This window comes from Octopus bimaculoides, chromosome 5, assembly GCF_001194135.2.
Source record: "Octopus bimaculoides isolate UCB-OBI-ISO-001 chromosome 5, ASM119413v2, whole genome shotgun sequence".
In the NCBI taxonomy this organism is placed as follows: domain Eukaryota; kingdom Metazoa; phylum Mollusca; class Cephalopoda; order Octopoda; family Octopodidae; genus Octopus; species Octopus bimaculoides.
In genome coordinates this window covers 95300835-95307006 of record NC_068985.1, presented here as the reverse complement: position 1 = coordinate 95307006, position 6172 = coordinate 95300835, and the positions used below count along the sequence as shown (strand labels likewise).

The 6172-nt window shown below is 32.8% G+C and overlaps 1 protein-coding gene across 6 annotated transcripts in view; it reads left to right on the top strand.

Moving 5' to 3' along the window:
- Positions 1–6172, top strand: part of LOC106877896 (prolactin-releasing peptide receptor-like) — a 381315-nt gene that overhangs the window by 103200 nt on the left and 271943 nt on the right. For all 6 annotated transcript variants that reach the window (XM_052967841.1, XM_052967842.1, XM_052967839.1 and 3 more), the window contains exon 4: positions 3063–3141. The gene's annotated coding sequence lies outside the window, so the exon portion shown is untranslated. The remainder of the gene's footprint in view (positions 1–3062; positions 3142–6172) is intronic.

Genomic DNA, 6172 nt, shown 5'->3' with positions numbered 1-6172 from the left:
AATTCCATCGATGTTATTGGATTAGATATGTTTTTGTATAGGGAGCCCGGTGTAGCACATCCATGTTGTTATTCAGCCCGGTGCTATTATTCTTATTATTATTATTATTATTATTATTATTATTATTATTATTATTATTATTATTATTATTATTATTATTATTTATTCAAGAAACTGCCTGGAATTGAACTACGAATAGTGGGGTTAGTAGCCCCAGCACTTCACCACTACGCTATATGACCGTGAGCAATTATAGATTCCCAGCAGAATTTGAACTCAGTTGACTTTACCTTTCATCTTTTGGGAATCGATAATTTAAGTACCAGTGCCGCACTGGTGTCGATGTAATCGACTAGCACCGTCCCCCAAGTTTCAGGCCTTGTGCCTATAATAGAAACAATTATTTAACAAGGATAGTGCTGAGAGTTACTGTGAAGTGTCAGAATGCTTAGAGATCAGCATACAGTATAAATTTACACACGGATTATATAAAAATTATGAATCTATGAGTCATGAATTGATACAAGCGGACTTTACTACATTCTACGTATTAGTTATTGTTACGCACCAAACGTAAGCAGCTGCAACCGTTAGTGTTGTTATTAGTCGGAAATGACATTTTATGACTTCTGAATGACATTAGTGACGTCTGATGTATTATGAACATTTTATAAATATCCATAATATATCGCAAGAAGTTATATGTTTGAGGCTATAATATGGCAAGAGGTTATATGCTTAAAGCTATATTATTACTTCTCAGATTTCATAATACTCGTATTTAATATACATCAATATCATACTTTGTTAGAAGGAGTCTAATAAACACAAACTCAAATGCTCGCACACGCACACAAACCAATACACAATGCTACTGGAATGTTCAATTCTTCGTAAAGTTGCTCACATTAATTGTAGCAACATCAACAACTCCCAAATTTAAAATTGTAATATCGATTCATTGAACGAGTAATCACTCGTGTACTTTTCTAACATTTAGAAACAGTTTTTAATGTAGGAATGGCGTTTGTAATTGCAAAGTAATCGATACTATACTTAATAGAAATAGAAAAGGAATCTGGTGAAATAGATATAGTGAGTGAAAAGTGAATAGCTGTATTCGCTTTCATAATATGTGCTTCTATTCATTTAGCTAAAGCAATGACATAACGACCTTGAAGTTGTGAATAATGTGAAAAGTCTGAATGAATATTATATCCACGAGGCCATTGGGAAGGTAAAGAATGTTATGGAAAATATTAAAAATAAAAATGAATATACGCCAAAAGCATAGGTAATGCAAGCCAAGTATTTCGGTAGATGATTAAATCTGTATGAAAGGGTTTTGTTAGTGGAAGATTAATTCATAGACAGCAGTGGTTGCATAGAGTGATTGGTATGTACGAAGCGTGGCTGAAATCTCCCCCATTTTACAAAGCCATTACATTGCTTCCAGTGTATTTACGCAAATAGTAGTGGTATTATGGTGTAGCTAATATTTTACTGTCTCTTTTTTTTCCTCAATTACCATCATCGTTTCCGCTACCTACCTTATGTTGTCTATTCAGAGACCTATAAACTTGTAAAATGCAGGTGTCTTTGTCGTCTGTTTTTTTGTTTTGTTTTGTTTTTTCCGCCGAACTTGTGTACCGTATAGAAACATTTAGAGGTTTTTTTTCTTTTTTGTATTTTGTGTTAAAAATATCAATTTTGTCTCCCGGAAATAAAAAAAAGAACCCAGCAAATATTCATGCCAACAGAGATACATAGAAGAGAGAAAAATGCATTTCTGTTTGTCAGATCAGTTTTTAGCAGCTTGGGAGATAGATATAACGGTAGGTGACAACAAAAGGAAAACAAATAGCTGAAACGCTCCGCTATGGTGCCCAGAAAAATATTGAATCCTTTGCAATTGATAAAATGAAATACCAAAGCAAATAAGTATATAAACAAAATTTCATTTCAATCAGAGAGTTCAGTGTTGCACTGTGGCATTCAACTAACTTACAATAAAATGGTGGTTAAGGATTAATAAAATACAGACAGGCAAGCATGACTTACTATAGGCTCCAGAATTATTTATGTTCTTTTTATTGTAATGACTTGGTTTGGCCACAGTTTATTGCTAGTTATAGTTCATTGAAGGGTGAAGACGTTGTAATAAATATAACATCATGAAAATTTAATTGAATTAAAAACGGAATGCTGGAATTTGTTTCTAAAAGGTGATGGATATGTAATGAGTAATTCCTAATGTATTTAGTGCCATGTAAATATTTTTCACACAAAATCGATTTTCCATGGATATTTCAACTGAATGATTATTTAGGAACGTTTTAAATGGTCAATGGTCCAAAGGATGATAAATTGAAATGCATTCTTAGTACCGAATGTGTATGGCAATCACAAAAGCAGAATAGAGTTGCACTTATATAAAATGTTATTACAGAAATCGGTAAAGCGATGTACAGACGAAATTCAACAGGAAACACAGCGCGACAATCGAATGACGATTTATGGATGTTTAAAAGGCTGCTTTCAACAGCGAACACATTTTCTTTAGTTATTGTATAAAATGAACACGTGGTCCATGTTTCAGCTAAACCAAATACAGGAACTATGAAGAATCAAAAACTAACGGAGGCAAAAAAGCACATTATAACATGTATCAGAAAAATCAATTGAATTTGAGATATATTTTGAAACGAGTATATTTTTGGACAATAATTTCATTTAGAAATGTCCGGAATGAGAAAGAATAAAAACGATTGCGTTTAACCTTATCAAAGCATATTCTTCTATACTTTCAATGTCTTCAAAATTAGCACGATGTTTTATATAGATTATAGAAATCCAAGTAACTATTTCGTATATAAGATCACTGAGTAATAAGCAAGTCTCCTGTCTGATGGGCTTGGCTAAATTGTACACTTTTGCCAAAAAAATGATATGCGAAAAAGAAAATTCAATGATAAATTTTAAAGCAAGAAGACATATATACCAGATATTTGTGTCTCTTAAAACCCAACGCTACAATCGACAATTTTTCTCCTCTCTTTCAGATGTAGTATCTTGCCTGAATAAATAATGTCTCGTATCAACAGTCACAAGACAAAAATGGAATACAATATAACGGAAAAGGTAAGAGGAATCATATATCTACATGTGTGTGTGTAAATATCACTATTAGCTGTATATTTATATTGTGTGTGTGTGTGTGTGTGTGTGTGTGAGTTTGTGTATGTGTATGCGTGGGTGTCTGTGTGTGTGTCCGTGTATCTGTGTGTACGAGTTACATAACCTATCTTCCGTATCAATTGTTTCTACTATATATGCTAGGTAACTGGACTCGCTGAAGAACGGGAGAACATGTACATTCTTATTTCCGTTTCTGGTCATAAAATCTGTATTTGATCCAAGGAGTTTTTTTAATACATGTATGTATCAAATTAATCCTAATTATGAACTTTTGAAGCGGCTTTCATTACCATTCTGTTTTCCAAATTCCGATCTCTCATCCACAACTATTGCAGCTTCCAAACTGTATTGAATGGATTCACCATTTACTCATTTTTCCTTACTTTAACTAGCGCCGTATATTTTCCTGCTTTCAATTCTTTCACCGTTTCAGGGAAGACTTCCATATATGTTGCCTCAGATAATAATTTTTCGTTATTATACCCAATATAATCCTTCAAAACTGAACTCAACACTGGTGAAAAAGAAATGTTGGAAGCAGTAAAAATGCAAGAAAGCTTAACAGTGAATGATGAGGTAGACTTAAAACTATTTACGAAAGACCAGAAGAAAAACAAATGAAGAAAGCTTTGCGTGACAAGAACATGTGCAGTCAGTCAGTTCTTCAAGGGTAAATATGAAACTCACTGAAAAAGACTTGGCAATGCTTGATGAGGGATGACTTAAAAGAATTCACCGAGGCATTCGTTTGCATCAGTCATGCACAGGCTCTAACAACGAATTACACCAGGTGCCATTTCTTAAAAGCACTGATTCGCCACTATGTAGAATATATTATGAAAAGAAAGAAAGTTTAAGCTACATTGTTCATTTTATTATGTCTCGGTTCCTTTTTATCATTCGTTTCTTTTATTGTTGTCAAACCATCTTTCTGATCGTTGTTTTCGCTTTCTAAGAATCCTAGAAGTCTTTCTTCGTTTTTCCAATCATTCCCCTTCACAGAATAAACTGCTTTCCATTCTGGTCCTCACACCTCTTCCCGGTCGTTTTTATTGTATTTTGTAGTATTTAATCTAATTCCTATAACATTTCGTCACCGAAGAACGTCAAAACGAAAAACAGACATGAAATAGAAGATGATAATGAAGAAAATGAAAATAACAACAGCAGATATTTGCCCGGCTACAATGTCTGTTAAGCTGAGAATGGCGGTGACAAAAATTTATGGTTTTTGCCTTGTTATGTAGCACCACACTATAAATGATTACATTCTTCAGGTGTTCTTTGTTCTAGGATACTAATATATAGTTTGTCAAATACATGTCTCTTGCTTTGACTTCGCCAATATTTCCAGTTCTTTTCCATCATTATGTATTGTATTAGTTCTTAAGAGATTTCGTAATTTTTTTTTTAACTTCTTATATGAATTATTTTTGTTTAAGTTTTGGAAATTATATATGAAGAATCTTTTGGAGCAAACTGTTTCCTTTTCAGCTGCAGTAATCTCTGTATATATTATCTTGTTTACTTTGGTCTTGGGATATTGATAGCCATCATAGTCTTCTGGTTTCTACCTGGTTACTTCTTGTGATTTTTGTAGTATATCATATTGTGGTTCCTTCATTTTTCTTTTGTGATTTATCTTTTGCATGTGCCTTCCTTTCTTCACCGAAGGATTTATTCTTTCTTAAATTCTGTTACTGTTTTAGTCGTTAGATTATCAATTTCTATTTTTAATTCTATATTTAGAAATGTGCATTGTCAAATATTCGTTTTTATTTTTATATTTTCTCGTGTTTCTCATCTGATTCTGTTACACTATATTATACAGCTCTTCTAAGGTTTGGATTATTTACGTTTATTTTTACATTGTTCTACAGGTTTTATGGTTGCTTGTGATTTATGCGTTCTCAAAGTCATTATTTTCCATGAACGTTTTCTGTTCTTTACTTTAGTAAACATCTATCATTATTTAGTTTACATGTTCTATTTTTATTTCTTGACATTTCTCTGCATATAACGATGTAACTTTCGCTAACCTTATGTGCGGATAATGTCACATACAAATCATTGTTATTTTTCACTCCAACTTTCATCCGATTGTAAGGGTCTATTTTATGAAGGCGTTGATGTTAAACATTGATGTCGATTTGAAACGTATGCCACATGGTCCAAATGATATCTTGTTGAATCTATTCATGAAAATTAAGGAGTGACATCAGGTCCTATATTTATACTTTCAGACTTTTCCTCAACCATCTATTTTGGCGAAGTAAGATGTTGGAAATCCTTCTTTTATATGTTATGTTCAAAATTTGTTCTTTCTTATGAATCTTTCCCACTGCAGGCACAAGGCCTGAAATTTTGGGGTAGGGGGCCAGTCGATTAGATCGGCCCCAGAATGCAAATGATTTTTAATTTACATTATTTACATTATTTACATTTGACGGATATTTGTCCTCAACTTGTTGGTTGTTAACACAACGTTTCGGCTGATATACCCTCCAGCCTTCGAAAGGTGTCTTGGGGAAATTTTGAAGCTGGGTTCTCATTCCTAACGATGTTACTATTATCATATTATTATTATTATTATTACTATTATTAATCAGGTCGCTGCCGTGAATCGAACTCGGAATCTTGGGGTTAGTAGCCCGCGCTCTTAACCACTACGCCATAATAATATAATAATAGTAACATCGTTAGGAATGAGAACCCAGGTTCAAAATTTCCGCCAAGACACCTGACGAAGGCTGGAGGGTATATCAGCCGAAACGTAGTGTTAACAACACACAAGATGAGGACAAATATCCGTCAAACGTAAATAATGTAAATAATGCAAATAATTCCTCATCTCTTAAATATAGAACTGGATTTTTAATTTATATATATATATATATATATATGTATGTATATGTATATATATGTATGTATGCATGTATGTATATATATATATGTATATATATATACATATATA